The following is an 18,044-nucleotide window of genomic DNA, read 5'->3' as shown; positions in this document are numbered from 1 at the left end:
AGGGCCTCCTATCAGATGGTACAACGATTGCAGTAAAGCAGCTTTCTTCCAAATCAAAGCAAGGAAATCGCGAGTTTATGAATGAGATAGGCATGATTTCTGCTCTTCAACACCCTCATCTTGTTAAGCTCTATGGATGTTGCATTGAAGGAAATCAACTATTGCTAGTATATGAGTATATGGAAAACAACAGCCTTGCTCGAGCTTTGTTTGGTAAACATTTACTTTGTACAATAGATGTTTTTGGTAATTGTATTTACATGCTGTAAGTAAGATAATGTACATATGTATAATTGACGAATTTCTATTAAATTTGATAAATTTAAGGCTTAGAAGAATGCCAATTGAAGTTGGATTGGACAACAAGGTATAAGATCTGTGTTGGGATTGCAAGAGGTTTGGCTTATCTTCATGAGGAGTCAAGATTGAAGATTGTTCATAGAGACATCAAGGCTACTAATGTTCTGCTTGATAAATATCTTAATCCTAAGATATCTGACTTTGGTTTGGCCAAGCTTGATGAAGAAGATAATACACACATAAGCACCCGCATCGCTGGAACTTAGTGAGTTACTATCTTTGTTAATTTCTCTTTTATGAATATTATAAAAAGGTTCTGATTATAAAATTTTATTTATATAAGGGAAAAATAGGTTTTTTTTGGTAAGAGAATTTCAGAAGGATAATGGTTATGTGACATTAGGACAACAATAGTAACAACAATAACAACCAATTCTTAATCTCAAAATATAAGGGTTGGCTATAGATCCTCATTAGAGTAGTTAGAGTTGGCCAAATGCATTCTTTTTTACCATCCTATACTATTTGAAGTCATATTCATTGTTACCTCCTTAATTGACATGTCCATTTCATTAATAGGAACAATCCTGTCTTTCATTATATATGCACTTATTTATATTAACACCCTCATTTTAGTTATGCTAATTTTATGAACATGTTGCTTCTCAACTACTCAAAATTTGTACCTAAAAAAAAAAAAAAAAAAAAAAAAAACAATTGCACATTCAGTACCATAGAGCATAACTACTCTTACAAAAATTTTCCTTTAACTATTTTACTATTGCTCCTTATGCCCTTCTCTACTTCATCCACAATGCATTCGTATTCTCTTCATTCTTTTCATCTTTATGAAATTATGGGAAACTGATTCTAAAGATATACCTATTCTTTAATAAGAATGAGATACACAATGATCATATTCTGTGTCTCTTGTATAATAAATTCATACCTTCTTCAATATCAACTAAACCCACATAAACTGTACTTGTAGCTAAAGCATGGATGTACGTTGATTCTACATTCTACACACAAGCACTGTCTTCCAAGTTTATTGACATGGTCTCATTTTTGCTACCATGATCATATAATAATCACGTTTGTAAATTTGATTATATAATAGTTGCACCATTTATGTGGTTAAAGCATAGACTACTGTTGTCATGTATCATGTTCGTTGTAATAATCAGAATGAGATACGCAATGATCGAATTATATGGGTGAAAATCCCATTTTGGACCCTACATTTTTTACTCATTATTAATTTTGTCCATATATTTTAGTAGCAGCCAATCTAGTCCATGTTATTTTCAACTTGCAATTAGTTTAGTCTGTGTTATTTTCAATTTGTAGTCATCATGGGTCCAAATTTTGGTTTTTTTTAGTTGCTGAGTTGATATGTGTCTAATGAAGTTGGAAATTGGTAAATTTTATTTGTGTTTTTGTATTTGGTTGCCAAGAAAGTTCAAGAAAATGCAAGAAAAGCAGTGATTTGACCATAGAGACTAAATTGACTATATGTTGAAAATAATAAAAACTAAATTGATTGCTACTAAAATGTAGGGACTAAATTAACAATAATCCCTAAATGTAGAGACCAAAATGATATTTTCACCTATATATGTGTCTTGTATAATAAATTCATTCATTTTTTATCATCAAGTATACCCACACAAACTCTAAATGTAGCAGGAGAATGGATATATAATTGTTCAGAAAAAACTTAGATACAGTATCTTAGGTACCTTCCTAATATTCAGTTATTTGTCTATTTAACCAAAACACTATATGGCATTAATGCCATCTATTTCTTTCTTTCTTCTTTTTTGTTTTCCCCTGTATGTGTTAACACCATATGCACAAAAACATGAGAGACACCCTAGAACCCTAATCTCTCTTGACTTCTTAGTTCTCACCCTCAAATCACTAACTTCTAAGTTTTTGAAGAAATCAAGCTTTGCTCGCATCTTTCTCTCCTGCTTTTGTAAGTGCCCACGTCAACCACTTTAAAATTTTAACATAGCTAAACTTTATGGAACACATAAAGAAGTCATGTGCCCAACCCCAGAACAAGCATTGCAGGCATTGAACTTACATTGGAGAGCCGATAACCGATTAAAAAAACTTATATTTTATGGGGAAAATAATGTCATCCACAAAAGACTTTGAATTTCAATTTGTCAACAACTCTAGAGATTGTCCCCATTCCCCAACTGCATATAATAGACCCTATAATGAGAGAAGGGGTGGATATGAAATAGAGGAGGGAAACCGAACTTACCTTGATGACTTGATTTCTAGCTCCCCTTCCAATTTTGATCACCAACTAAATCCTTTGAGTTCCACCTCTAATTTGAGATCCAACCACTACCACTCCTATTAGGGAAACCCTACCAAAAGGTGCTTGATTCCTGTTCAAGAAGGTATGAGTGCTTGATTTGTTACTAGCTAAGAGAGAAGAGAGGAATTGAAAGAGGAATCATTTTAATGGGAAGGAGTTGAATTTCTCTCATGGAATTGGTTTTTTTTTTTTTTTTTTTTTTTAAATCTTACCGGGAAACAAAAGTCGGATGGTGTTTACATTGTTTAGTGTTTTGGTTAAGTAATTTTAAAAAGGTACCTAAGGAACTATACTTAATGTACTGTATCTAAGTTTTTTCCTGGTTGTTTTATGTCCTACACACAACAAGCACAACCTTCAAAGTTTATTGACATGTTCTCATAAATGTCAGTAGTATCACATATTAATCATTTTGGTGTAGTTGATTATAGTCATCAACCATCAACATATTGTGTGTTTGCCAAAAACCTAACGTAATAAGCATAAGGGATCTGTGATTAAAGACCAAAGTCACGTTTGAAATAGAAGACACATAGAGAGAGTTAGAGAGTTCTATGTGTTATAGCTTATGACACTATAGTGCTGTGCCTCAAATTTTATAACATGTTGACTGGTTGTAAGGAGGTGTTAAGGAATCCCATATTAGTTTAGTTTAAGTTTGTTTATGGATTTATGTATTCGTTAGACCTCTCCACCTACTAGCTTAATCCTTTCTAAAAAAAACCTTTATCCTTTTGTTATATTGGAGATGGAAAGCATGCGGTCTGCCAAGAGGGTGAGTTGGATGTTCATGACTTAGGTCTCCCTAGCCGATATCTGGTCACTGGAAGCATGATTTCACTGTTGAAAGCTGCCCTCTAAAATTAAGGAAGGTGGTGGTGGTTTACTTGAAACCGACCTCATTTGATTTTTTTTATTGGCTATGAAGTTGGGGTTATTAGCACACAAAGAGAAGAAATTGTGCATCGGTGGTTATTATGGAATTGGAAAATTCCATCGGTTTTGTGAGGATTTAGAGCTAGGATTTGCCCTCCTCAAATCCTAGGTTAAAATCCAAGTGGAAATTTTGAATTCCAGCCCCAGAATTTGTAAATATTGAATTTTGAATCCCCACTTAAACCCAAATGTTGACTATGATTGATGCACCCAAACACACTATCTTTCTCAACTTGCCCCTCTCTCTAGAAAATGCAAGTATTCATTTTCTTGCATCAAAAATGGTCCATTGATATAGACAATCAATAAGAATTGGTCTAGTTTTGATGCAGGGCCTTCTTGCCACATTTCATTGGTTACCTTAGTTATCCTTAAGTCTTTGAAGTTTTTAGGTTAGAAAGTTGTTGGTTTAGTTTTAATTAAGTATATAAGGGCAACTTGGTAATTTATAGATTTTCTAGAATGGGTTGTCATTGGCTATTGGAAAGGCCCATGAGTCTTATTTTGTGTTTTGAATTCTTTTCCTATTTGGTTTTGAAGTTCTAAGTGTTCTTTGTTATTAATCCTAGTCTTTATAGAATTAGGTTATTTAGGAGTCCTAGTCCATCTAGAAAAGGTTTTGATAGTGGCCTATATTAAGATTTTATTGTAGTCAATAATATTCATAATGAAACTGATTCTAATAAGTTTCCCACAACTTATTTTAATCTTTGAGAGTGTGATTGCCTTCTCCTACTTAGTGTGATTGGCTAGGGTTTACCTTTCTTTAAATCTTGTTTTATTCACAATTTTAACACCAAACATCCATCAATATCAATCCTAATTCAAGAACCTTTCAAAAGCTCATCAAGAAATCCAATTTCGTGTTGAATTCCTAAAAAACCTACATCATGACTACAACTTTTCTTTCATTCCCCCTCTTGCTATTCAATTTTGGTTTGGTTGTTTTCTTACAAATTCCCTTTAGATTGCATCATATATGAAAAAAATTCCTTTTAGATTGTTTTCTTAGCGTGATAGAGTAGTAACAATTAACCTTCTAAAAGTCATATAGGTCACAATTTTGGGTTACTTATCAGCTTAACTTATCTTTATACCAAAAAGATATGGACAATGCCATGTTCATGAATATCTATAACATCAACCAATGGATGTTTCTATGTTGTATATGTGGTCAACAAGTAAACACTCAAGCTAGTCTAAGAAATCCCACATTGTCCTGTATCATTATAGCCAAAAACAATCTGAAAGAAAATCCTTCATTTCTTTTCACATAGTCTCGAGACGTATTGAAGAATTTGTTCCATTGCTAATTTGCTACTACATCAACAAAACCAACAGCATGCTGCTATCGATGTCAACATCTCACTGAGAAAATTATCTTTATTTAGGAAATTTTAATTTAATATTTGTAAAGGTTGCAACTCTAGAGGTGGCTGGACTATGGCTTATGGCACCATGAATGTGGTCCATGAAGGTTTTGTTGGTTTTTCGAAGCATTTCTTCTTGATCTTCAACCTATGGAGACTATTTTCATCTTACTTTTACACAGGCTTTTACTTAGGAACTTCATTGATGAATTCACAAATGCTTCATTACATGACATCAAACTCACAAGAATTTTGATTGTTTGAAGGAAAGTATTGAGGAAACACATCTAGAATAGAAGGCATTCAGGGAAACTATTTGTTAATCAAGGAAGAAAAGGAGAGAAAATCAAGGGAATTTTTACACTTAGTTTGGTTTGAAGGAAATGGGTGAGGAAACAAAAGGGGAAAAAAAAACAAATGTTTGTAGTAAAATTTTAATATTTAGCTTAATGCAAGAAAAATGTTTTGAGTATCTTGCAATTCAACTCTGTTGAAATATTGCTATAATAAGCATTCATCTACCTATAAAATAAGGGGGAAAACATTGAAATATTCTTCTGAAAAAGTTGTGCATAATTTTATGTTATTGCAGTGGATATATGGCACCTGAGTACGCAATGCGGGGTTATTTGACTGATAAAGCAGATGTTTATAGTTTTGGAGTTGTTTCCTTGGAAATTGTTAGTCAAAGAAGGAACCTTTTAATCTTCTTGATTGGGTAAGTTTGATCTTTTACTCTTTTCCTTTTATTGCTTTTTATTGTTCTTGTTTAAGTTTTATTTCGGCTCTTTATGTTTTTGAGAAAACGCAAATTAGGAGATGTTTTATATATACACGAGTTTATAGATGTTTAAGGTCATTTTGATTTATGCCATATATGTTTAACATTTTGGATTTAAAGCCCTACTATTAGATATTGGTTTGATTCAAGCCCTTCCGCCTATATTCATTACTGAAACTTAAGCTCAAAAAGACAATTTTAATGCACCAAAACTATGTCATTTTGTCTAAGTCAAGAAAAAAAGTCCATATCCAATTTAATTTTTTTATTATTTTCTTGCAAATAGCCTTGTAGCTCTACAAGTAGGTCTTAGCACTTTTAACCAAGAAGCTTATAGCATGGTTTTAAAAAAGGACTAGACTGGTTGGTTCAATTGATTCAATAGTGAACCAGTGCTAATACTGCTTAGGATTTTCACAAAAACCGGTAATGCATAAAAAGTCTGCTCAAAATCGGAGAACCAGTGGTTTAATTGTTGGAATTGGCAACTGGGATGGTTGAATTGGTTCTGAGTGAAGAGAGATTTTTCAGGTCTGATCAGATATTTGGTCAACGATTTGAATGACTGAAGTGGTTAAGGAGAATGTAGAGAATAGGAGAAGATAGATCTTGGATCTAAACGAACAATAACTGTAAACAATTTCGCTGGAAAGGAATCTCAAGACTTGGATTTGAAGTTTGCGATGCGAGTGGTATAGTTGCTAGTATTATTCTTTGCAACTTATTCGTTAGATTATAGACTTCAAGCTTTAGATGGCTCTATAGAATATTTTTATTGTGTGGCTTCTTTTTTTTCATCATTTGTATGGCTCTCTTTCAACTTGCAATACACGGTACAAGTTATAATCATAATAAAAAAATGCCTAAATTCCATTAACTTATCCTGAGATTTAGGTTAATACTAACTAAGTTTAAGATATTTCAAAATTGATCAATTTGGTCTCTAAACCTAACTTAGTCTCTAAACACTATTAGGCATGTTAGTAATTTTTTTCTTCTCTCTTATGGCTTGTTTCGATTGAGAGGAGAGGGAGAGGGAGAGGGAGTAAGGGGAAGTAGAGTAAAGTTGGCTGGATATTAGGCCTATTTCCGGCCAACTCTACTCTACTCTCCCTCTCTCCCCCTTAATCAAAACTGACCATTAGGGACCAAATTGGGTTTAATCGGTTAGTTTTGAAATGTTTTGGACTTGTTTGGTATTAGCCCAAACCTCAGAGTAGGTTATTGGAATTAATCTCGTAAAAATAAAAAATAAAAATAGAAAGAAAGAAAGAAAGAAGAAGAAGAAGAAGAAGAAGAAAGTGAAAACTATTTGGTTCTTCTCCCATATGATATTATATTATTATCCCATAATTGTGACAATAATTTTATTGTTTTATATTTTTCTTTTGGTTCAATTACTCCTAAAAGATCTTTTTTATTTTTAGATTTTCTTTGTTAAAACATTTAGAACATAATATGGCTTCCATTTTTTTTAATTATCTAAAATATTTTCTAGTAAATATTCTTAGTTATTATAAATATATAATTTATTTGGTTAATTTAATAATTATTTATTAAATTATTTATGATGTTACCGGTTCGACCTCTGTTGGACTAGAGAATTGGGAACCAGTCCCCTTTTCAATTCTTTCTCTATTCTAGTTTTTAAAACCATTGTTTAGTTTGAATCCCCTCTAGCTCTCAATTTGGGTTAACTGAGTCGAAGTGACGTCACTAATCATGATGACCATGATTACAACACTTAGCCGATCAAACCACCTAATCTCAAAATCCTGAAGAGCCTCTCTACATGATCGACCCATAATCTCTTTGCACTGCCTAAATTGAGAGCCTTGAAGTCGAATTCAAAAAACACAATAGGCTTTAGCTATTTGAATTTCACTCTATTTAGATGCCTAGAAACGTTAGGATTTGAATTCTTTTCTTTTCTTTTTGATTTTTTAGTTTTTATGTATTTATTTTCTTCAAAAATATTTTTAATTTTTTTGTTAGGCTATTTAATTTATGTGAAATAATTAAAATGACATGTCATGATTTTGTTGGACCAATTAGTTTCACGTGACAAGTATAAGTGGTATTTAACAGTGACATTATCGAAGGGCATGGATGAAAGGGCTTATATCAAAACATTAAATAACATTAAAGGTTCAAATCTAAATTTTTAAACATTAGGGAGAAAATCTAAATGTACCCATACTCTAAGGGCTCAGTTGACAATCTAAAATTTTGATGGTCACATTTTCATTTAAGGCTAATTCCATGTTGATAAAAAGTTTTATAGTCAATGTTAAGAAATTTAACTTTTTATTTTACTCACTTATTCCTAAATTCTTCTTTCTTATTTATATACTGGCTAAATATATGTCAATATGTCTTTATTCCCAATGTGGGTGTAGGTTGTTGACTAGTAGCAAGTTTAGATGTGTCTCTACCAAGAGCCTTGTAGCTCAATTGACATCTCTTTGTGTTTCTAACAGAGACATTTAGGATTTAATCTTCATCCTCCATTATAAATTATTGAATTTATTAAAATAAAATTTTGAAAGTTGAACTCTAAGGTGGCAAGATTTAAAATTCTTTGTTTTTATGTTCCTGTCTCTAGGCACATCTTTTGAAAGAGGAAGGGAATTTAATTAAGCTAGTTGATCCAAGGTTGGGCTCAGACTATAGCAAAGAAGAGGCGATGGTCATGATCCATGTGGCTCTCCTATGCACTAATGTTTCTTCAGCAGCTAGACCCACCATGTCTTCAATTGTGAGCATGCTCGAAGGCAACATTATTGTTCCGGATTTGGTTTCAGATATGAGTTTATTACGTGATGAAATGAAAGCGAAGGAACTGCAAAAGTATTATCAAATCAATGAGGAAAGCAATATGAGTGAGAGCACGAGGCGAACAATGTCAATGGATGGCCCGTGTACTGCTACTTCTTCATCTGCTGCTGATCTCTACCCAATCAATCCAGATTCTGGTCTCTTGGAAAATAGATTTTAGAGAATCTTAATGGTTTCTCATCATTTCTTAATGTTACAAATGATTTGATGCCTAACTATTTTAAGAACCATGAAGTTGAAATCATAGCACTTTATGTCTTTGGTTATTTTTTCAAAACTCTGAGAGGAGAGCGAGACACAATATTGATAGATGGTGGAATTCCCTTGCAAGATGAGGATGATAATAAAAACTAGCCTCCTTACACAAGAAAAGTGCATGTTCAGAGGCTTTTGCCATTTTTTTTTACATGATTTTGCATTTAAGAATTTGAAAAAAGTTACTGTTTTGGTAAAAGAGAAAAATGTTTTGACTATTTTAACCTTAACCTTCGTGGTCTAGAGTCTATAAAAGGGAGGTGTTTGACAAGAGCTTTACTAAACAAGGTTCCACATTAGCTACAGCCCTATATTTATTTCCTGAATGTTCTGCCTTACCCAATTGTTGTAAGACCATGTGTGATGCTCCAAGTTGATTAAATATTGAGTGTGTTGTGTGAGTGTGTTTTGAGTCCTACATCAAGCATATGTTGGGTTAATCTAGGTTTTATCAACAACTAAAATGAGTCTCCACCATTGGTACTGGAATTGTAAAGGAATACCCAAACTAAATAACGTCTTACATCCCAAATATCAAATAAGAGATTCTCTTACCTGATTCAAGAGTTGGATTTTGAATATGCAATTGATTATCCTTCCAACCTCCCATTGATTTTAAAATTGTCAATCTAACATTTCACAACTTGAAGTTTCAAGCTCCATTCCTCTGGTTTCAAGGTCCACTCCTCTAGTAACAAAAGTGTAGAGGCTTTGCTAGGAAAGGTTTAAATTTTTCTCCAAGTCAATTTAAGAAAATGTGCAAAATTGTAGCAAGAACAAGGTTTATAATTTATAGAAAATTCCCCCAAGTCAGTAAACTCTAGACAAATTTAAGGTCCTAAAAATTTTTTAATACCAACTCAATTAAAATTTCATTCTAAATTTAAGACTCGGATTGTTAAGTTCCATTCTACCTTCCAGAATCAACAAATGTGAATTACCACAATTTTTTTTTTAAACACCACAAAAAAAATTTTCTTGTAAATTCACTGAGTGTCATCAAACAATGTTTCAGTGACGGAACTAGGTTAGGGCTGATGGGGGCCATGGCTCTCCTCCCCTCAAATTTTCTTTGAAAATTCTTAGTATATATATTCACATAGAAAATTGAAAATTTCCCCAAAATATATATTATTGGCCCCCCTCCTACTGAAATTTACAAATTGACCCAACCCTTTTGTCTATTGTCCCAAGAATAATAAGAAAAACTTTTGGACCAACCAAAAATACCTGCAAAACATATCATATTTCCAATCTAAACAAGCCCAATTGTCCCAAAAATAACAAGAATAACCTTTACACAAACCAAAATTATCAACAAATTAAGCAACAATCCAATCTAAACAAAAAAGACATACAAAACAACCAAAAATCTGAAATCATAAAACACAAATCCCCAATTTTTACCCACTTACCGCTTGGTGTTGGTCTTGACTCTAAGTCTAACTTCAGCATCTACACACTACATAGTTGCTCAACGATGGCATGTTGGCTCTCTTTCACTACTGCTTTTTTTTTTTTTTTTTTTATAAAACTTAGACTGTGAAACAAATGAATAATTTGAGCTTGGTGGTGGACTGGCATAAACCAAGTCAAAGTGTCAGTAGCAAGTGACTATTGTGTGTGTGGTCATTGATTAATCTCATTGAGTTTGGGTGCAATGAGTTAGGCTATAATTTTTTTATTTATTTTTATTTTATATTTGTAGTTTTAAGGAAATATAAACTTGCTAAAGTAGTGGCATTAACCAATTTTGAGTGTTGTGTTAATAAAGTAGTGTTAATTTGGGGCCTCCAGCCTTTGTGAAATTAATTAATTGTGTTAATAAATTAATTAGTGCCAAGCAACTAAAGTGAGTAAGTGAAATATATTTATTATAGTGAAATTGGGAAACTTACGTTCCGTTTGTTTCGATGTAAAATATTTTCAAGAAAATATTTTCCCATTTTACTATGTTTGTTTTGTAGTAAAATATTTAATCAAAAGTCAACCAAATCAATTTAGGCAAATTTGTGTAAAATATTTTACACTTAAAATTTTGGTAAAACATTTTACATTTGCTCTCCCCCCTCTTACCCGATACATTCACTTCCTCACAACTCAATCCCTCTCAGTTTTTGTTCTCCCTCTCTCACGACTACTATACCTTCTCACTCTCAAGTTCTCCCTCATCTTTCTTCTTTTCTCTCTGGCAATCCATTGGGACTCCTACTGGTGAGCGGTGAGGCAGTCGGCATCGATGTCTCCAGCATAGAGGTTGCGGCAGTAAGTGCAGTGCCAATCGTCAATCTGGGTTGCTGTGTCTCTCTCTCCTCCCTTCTACACTCTTCCTCATGTTCCTATTATCTTTCAGGCCGCATCTCTCAAATATGGATAGGTGGGTTCTCGGTAGTGGGTTTGGTTTTGAGTTTGGTAGGTGGGTTTAGTTTTGGGTTTTGGTGGCTGGGTTTTGTTTTGATTTGGCGGCTGGGTATGGTGTTGGGTGATCGATGGTTTGTCGTGGTGGTTGGGTATGGTTTTGCTGGGTTTTGTTTTGAGTTTGGCGGCTGGGTATGGTGTTGGGTGATTAATGGTTTGTTGTGGTGGCTGGGTATGGGTATGGTTTTGGTGGCTGGGTAAGGTTTTGCTGGGGTTTGTTTTGAGTTTGGCGGCTGGGTATGGTGTCGGGGGTGGGTTCCGGTGTTGATGATGGCCGATTGGTGGCAGCAGCAGTGATGGCCTTTTATTTTCCTTCTTCCCAATCTGGATTTGGTACTGTTGTTGCTGGTTTGTGCATGCACCCAAGTGGTGGTTGGTGGTGGCTGATTTGTACTTGCATTTTCAAGTCTATGACAATCCAAACACTTGAAAATGTTTTACTGAAAATATTTTACTGTAAAATTTTTTATTTGTAAAATATTTTACATTTTAAAATATTTTACTTCAAAACAAACGAAACATTAATGGACATAATCTAAGTAAAAATTGTATTTAATTTTCTATCTTTTAAATATACAAAGTAACGCTATGAATACTATAAATTTTAGTAAATAAATATTACAAATTGATGTGTTGTCAATCATAAAATAGTAATTAAAATATTTATTTACTTTGTGTTGAAATAGAACCAATTACATCTATTACCATATTAGTATATGTTTTTTGAATAACGCTACAGACACAAACTACTGAGGTGGTAAATTCTAAACCCACATCAGCAGTTTCTAAAAATATTGTAAAATAGTTTATCTCTGTAGCATTACTTATGTTTTTTTTTTTTTGTTGAACTTTTACAATAGTATATGTTTTTCTTTAATCCCTCTTTTCCCCCTATATATTCTATTTAATTTCAATAAAATTATAAGATATGGAAATGATGAAGTATCTGAAAATATTAAACAAATAATGGAATGTAATATTATAAACATTAGGTTTTTATAAGATAAAGTATCATGTCTTTATTCATTGAAAAAAAAGTCTCATGTCCTTACAAATCAAGAACCTATTAGAATTGTAATCAAATCAACATAATTATTCAAATAGGATGAAACCTCCTAATTAATTCATTTAGAGATTTTCATCTTTGATTTCATGATCAAAATTTAGTGCACAATAAATCCTAGGTGATTTTGTGATTTAAAAGAATATCGAGTTCTATCTTTTAAGGTATTACAAAATGATAATTTTCTTTCCTTTTTTTTTTAAAATTTTTAATATTAAATACATGCTAGCTTAGATTTTCATAGGAAAATTTTTTTTTTATACCTTAGCCACCTAGGTTTAAATCCCGATTCCATCCCTACTATATTTTAATTTGAAAATTTATACACGCACCATGCGCATGATATTACTACAAGAAAAAATGTTTATTACAACGAAAAAAATCGTTGCAATAAACTATGTCATTGCAATAGTTGATGCAAGGTGTTGCAATAAAATTTGAGGTAATAGATTGGACAACAAAAAATTTCATTGCAATAAACTCTAGATATTTTAATGACAATTTTGATACAATGATATAAATGTTGTTGCAATAAAAAATTTACTATTTCAAATATCTTATAGCAATAGACTATTACTTCACAAATTTAGATTGAAAATAATTCGGGTTAAGTTATTACAATGATATATTCATTGGAATTAATGATTGTTTCATATTTGTCATTGTAATAGATTGTAAAATAATTGATATCAAGTTATTGTAATAATATATTTGTTTGGAAAGAATCCTAAACCCCTCAATGTCTACGTGTGAATCAAAAATAAATGACTACCAAGCAATAGCAATATATATGGAAACAAAAATTTCAGCAAGTACCAATAGAAACACAATCACAAAAACACCAAATTTTACGTAGAAAACCCTCAAGTGTAGAGAGAAAAACCACGAGGCAGCTCCGAAAAATATTTTCTATGAAAATAGAGACTACAACTCTCAAGTTTTTGCCAAACTTGAATTCACAATAATTCGATATACAACAAATTAATCTCAAGGAGTAAATACAATTTCACCACAAAACCAGTAGCAAAGATCTTCCTCTAAACACTCCAACACTTTGTGGTTGTAGCACTCAAATCTCCAAGATTACTACACCAATTTATCTTCTTGTCTGTGTAGCTTAAGCAAAGAAATTAAAATGCCTTCTTTATCTTTTTCACTCAAACATACTCACCGTATTTTCTCTCTATCACGGGTGCACCTCACTGAAGCTCTCTGTGTGTTTCTCTCAAACACTCATTGGAACTTCTCCTCACCAAAGTGGCCAAAAATGACCCTTTTTGCTTCAGCTTCTCCAAAGGCCGAATGGCTTTTTTTTTTTTTTTTTTTTTTTTTTAGCGTGTCCAACATGTTTGCTCAACTTTGCATTAAATAATGGAAAAGGTTAACCAATGCCTAAGAACTATTTTTAGAAACATTTTATTGGAAGAATGATAAAATAATAAATATTGTTGACAACTTTTTATATTTTCCATGAAAGTAGTGTCAAAACTTTACTATTATGATTTATTAACAAGCCCTAATTAAGGGCATTTGTTAACATGACCCTTAAACAAAAAGTTGACTTTGGAAGTTTGATAAGTCAAGCTCATTTGAGCTTTGCCCATGCATGGGTGTTTTGCACCCAACAATATGCACTTCATGTTTTTCATTGAAGTAAATAATAAATGGCAAATGTTAATAAATACCGTGCGGTGCTTGTTAAGGATAAAATTGGATAAATAGGAGAAAAAAAGGACACTATAGAAAATTGACCTTACAGCAGCGTATAAGGCTGGCAAAAATACTGGCATAAAGTTGGATGTTAAGGAGCACTATTAACACAACCCATTATAAAATAATTGATATCAAATTATTACAATTATATATTCATTACAACAAAATATCACATGTTATTGCAACAATTTTTTGTAATGCAATAAAGTATTAAATCCTTTATTGCAACCAATGATTATAAGTTATTGCAACAAATTATTGTTAATACAATAATTTACTACTTTTAAGTTTTATTATAACGATTTTTAACTTGTAGACATGATATTGTTTCTAATACCATTTTATTATTTTTGTTGTATTAACACTAGATGTAGTTGACTTATTTTAGTGCAGTGTGTGATACTTTGAGGGACGAGAACTCAGAGGGATGAAGTTGAAATATTTACTTCGAAGTCTTTTTGAGTGGAATTCATCATTTCTTTCATTCTCATAAGCTCCAATGTTGTTTATTTTCTTCTTTTCTTTTGTTTTTTTCCTTTTTGTTTTTGTGCTTTCTTATCATGTATTTCAGACCGTATACCAGCGTTTTTTTTTTTTTTTTTTAATGAAAAAAAAAAAAAGGGCTGAAAGAAACTCAATTGTAAACAGGAGAAGCAGTAAGAAGGATAATAGCCGAATGTAGTAGAGACTAGAGAGGTATGGGATGGTTAGTAAATGAACTACAAGAAGAACCAATGGTTTCCCTCTGAATTGCTCTCCCTTCGGAGCACCCACAATAGTAAGAAGAATCTGCATGTGAAAGAGCTGCTGCTTCAAAAACTGTGGCAGCTTGAGCCTAAGCTTTATTTTTGACAACGTTATTATGATCACCAGACGTACAAAGAGCTGGAAAAGGTAACGGATCATGTGCAAAGGTAGAGATCTCAAGTGATACTGCTCTGCTAGTTTTAGTCTCAGTTAATGCAGCTTGTGCTCCAACGCTACCACCATCTTTACCCTTACCTTACACGCCCCCTTGTGAATTCTATACATGAGTGAATCTTTTGCTAATGGATTTGGGCTTTGTCTATGAAGGTTCATTTTAGCTGGGCTGGGCATGTACGAACTTCTTCCTTTTGTTGGGCTTTTTAACTGAGCTGGGTATGCATGAGATCTTCAAGTAATCAAGTGTGATAATAAAACAATTAAAGCAACTAGGACATTTTATTTTTAGCACCAAAAAAAGAAAAAGAAAAAAGAAGCTAAGTCATTTTATTTTAGTTCTTTGTATGGTACAATGAAAAGCGTCAACGCATTGAAATTTACTGCCCCTGAAATGAAATTTGAAAGGAAATAATGTACGTGGCAAATATAAATTGTTTTTTGGTTAAATTAATTACTATTTATAATTACCAACGGTAAAGGAATTGAAAATATAATAATAGTAATGAGACTAATTTGTACCAGTGGACAGGACAAGGATGAAAAGACATGCACTAAGTGATCAGTTATTTTATTTACGAGTTTAGTTATACTTTATAGCCTATACACCAAAATAACTTAGCTTCAAAGCTCAAACCCGCCTGATTTGTCTCGAGGCCAGTCAGATATACATTGGAGATTACACATGCTTATTGTTGGGAAAAATTCTATATAATTGTGAATAAATCTAAGCAAGTACAACGAAAATATAACTACATAAAAATACAATGATTTACGTGGAAAACTCTTTCCTTTTAAAGGGAAAAACCACAGGATAAACTCTGAATAATTTCACTATATTAAATAAAGATTACAACACTTAAAAATACAACTTAAGCAAAGAAAAAACTCACTTTTTCCTTTCACTCACTACTCTCTTCCTCAACGTGTATCTCTCACAATTTTCTCTTACTCTCTCTATTTTTCACTTCTCTTTTACTTACTCTCACTCACGCAGTTTTTCAAGACTGTACTGTCCTCAGTCTCACTCATTGGGACTTCTCTTCTTACTCACTGGTCGAATTACCTCTCCTTTTATTTCTTCATTTTTCCCTTGTTTTCTTCCTTTCACACTCTTGATATCAAATCACAATAAATACAACTCATTTGCCTTGACTTTGCTTCAGCTAATTTCCATTTTCTTCAGCTCTCCCTTTAGGACGAATAGCCTTTAATGCATCAGCATCAGCCCCTTTCTTTTTCTCTTTCTCTCCTCAGCGTGTCCAACACGCCTAAACCAACCATCCCAATAACTCATGCTGACTTTTGTACATGATCGATGAAGAAAAATTAACATGAAAGACAAGCTCATTAAATGAGCATGTCCATTACAAGTGGGCTGGACCCATGGGGCAGTGCACCCAACACTTATAAGATGAAAAGAGCAAACTAATCAGATTCAAGAGCCTTCTATTGTTTTTAAGATTTAAAAATACTTATTTCTCTCTAATTATTGAATTTAAAAAAATAAATAAATAACCAAACAAACAAACACAAGCGTAAAAGTCGACGAGGCTTCAGAGGTTGAATATGTTGGATGTCAAAAACAATAGCTTTCACCTTCTTTGACTTTCATCTTCTTTTATTTTATTTTTCGCCCTAGATCTCCGATCAAAGTTTAATGTAACCTGGGACTTTAAACCGGTGTACGATCGACCACTATCAGTGATGGTTGGTGGAAAATTTTGAAACAGCCCCACAACAGTGGTGGCTCAAGGAATTTTCTTGAAAGGGTTTGTTAAGAAACTTAAATTAAACAAATTTTAATAAAATGAGAATTTGAATATAGTGTAATTAACCAAAAAACCACAAATATATAAAATTTTACAATTTATTTCTATGAGTTTTCATATTTTAAAATCGTCCATCATTATCTATTGTCAATGTAGATGTGACCATTTTATTTTGTTAAGTTTGTATACATTTTTATTTTATTTTTAGTTGTCATTATATTTGTTATTACTTTTTATAAATTATTGACCTTATATTAATTATTGATCCATATAACCATACTCATTTATACATAATAATAATAAAATTATATATATATATATATATATATATAAATTTTTTTTTTTTCAAGTTAGAGGGTTCATTTGAACCCTTAAATTACAAGTGCACCGCTACCCCATAACTTATGAACCCCTGAATTACAAGTACAGCCACCCCTACTTATGAACCCCCTGAATCTCATACTACTTGCGGTTACTTATTAAACAAGTGAAGTATTAAAAAAATGTTAACATTGCCAAAAACACTTTTACATAGTGTCCATTTGGCAAAAATAATTTTTGCCAACTTATTTCACTATTTAGCTTATTTTTGCTATTATTTATAGGCCTCAAAGCACTTTTTGATATTATTCATAGGTCTCACTGTATTATTTAAGCTAATTTTTACATTTATTTACAGTACTTTCAGAAAAAAAAAGTTTTCAATTTCAACAAAATAAACATGCCCCCTAACAGACCCTCATACAATCAGTCTTGAAATCCAAGATAATGAAATGTGACTTGTATACATGGCAACCACTAAACCACCAATTGGAGAGTCCCATACTTGTAATATTAATATTATTATTATTATTATTATACAACTTAAACTTAACCCAGAAGATTTTCGCATTTCGCACATAATTTGCAAGGCAACTTCGAACTCCTTGCAATTACATATTCTACGTTAATAATAGTCAATTGGTTGAACAGTCTCTAATGAAAAGTTCATATAACACTAGTGTACAAGTTAATAGGCATGGTGGTACTATGATGTTATTGTATATTTAAAAAGGGAAATGCTAACTGATACTCTTAGGACAATAGTTAATAATCTATTTAATGAAAGTTTTGACAGTTTTTTTCACTTCTTATAAAAGTGGTGTAAAAAATTTCCTAAAATAGATTGTTAATCATTGTTCTAAGGGCGCCTGTTAACATAACCCATTTAAAAATTATATATATATATATAATTTAGAGTACATAATTTAGTGTGTCAACTTTGGTTTTTGAACAGGTGTGGAGGTTGAATTGTCTGATCCAATGATGAAAGTTCAAAAACGTGTACAAAAACACTTTT

At 32.2% G+C, this 18,044-nt stretch overlaps 1 pseudogene; it reads left to right on the top strand.

Moving 5' to 3' along the window:
- The window catches only part of LOC126695007 (probable leucine-rich repeat receptor-like serine/threonine-protein kinase At3g14840), a 37,670-nt pseudogene extending 28,703 nt beyond the window's left edge, over positions 1-8,967 (top strand).
- The last annotated feature ends 9,077 nt before the right edge of the window (positions 8,968-18,044 follow it).

This window comes from Quercus robur, chromosome 8 (genome assembly GCF_932294415.1).
Source record: "Quercus robur chromosome 8, dhQueRobu3.1, whole genome shotgun sequence".
NCBI classification, from domain to species: domain Eukaryota; kingdom Viridiplantae; phylum Streptophyta; class Magnoliopsida; order Fagales; family Fagaceae; genus Quercus; species Quercus robur.
This window is presented reverse-complemented; position numbering and strand designations above follow the sequence as displayed.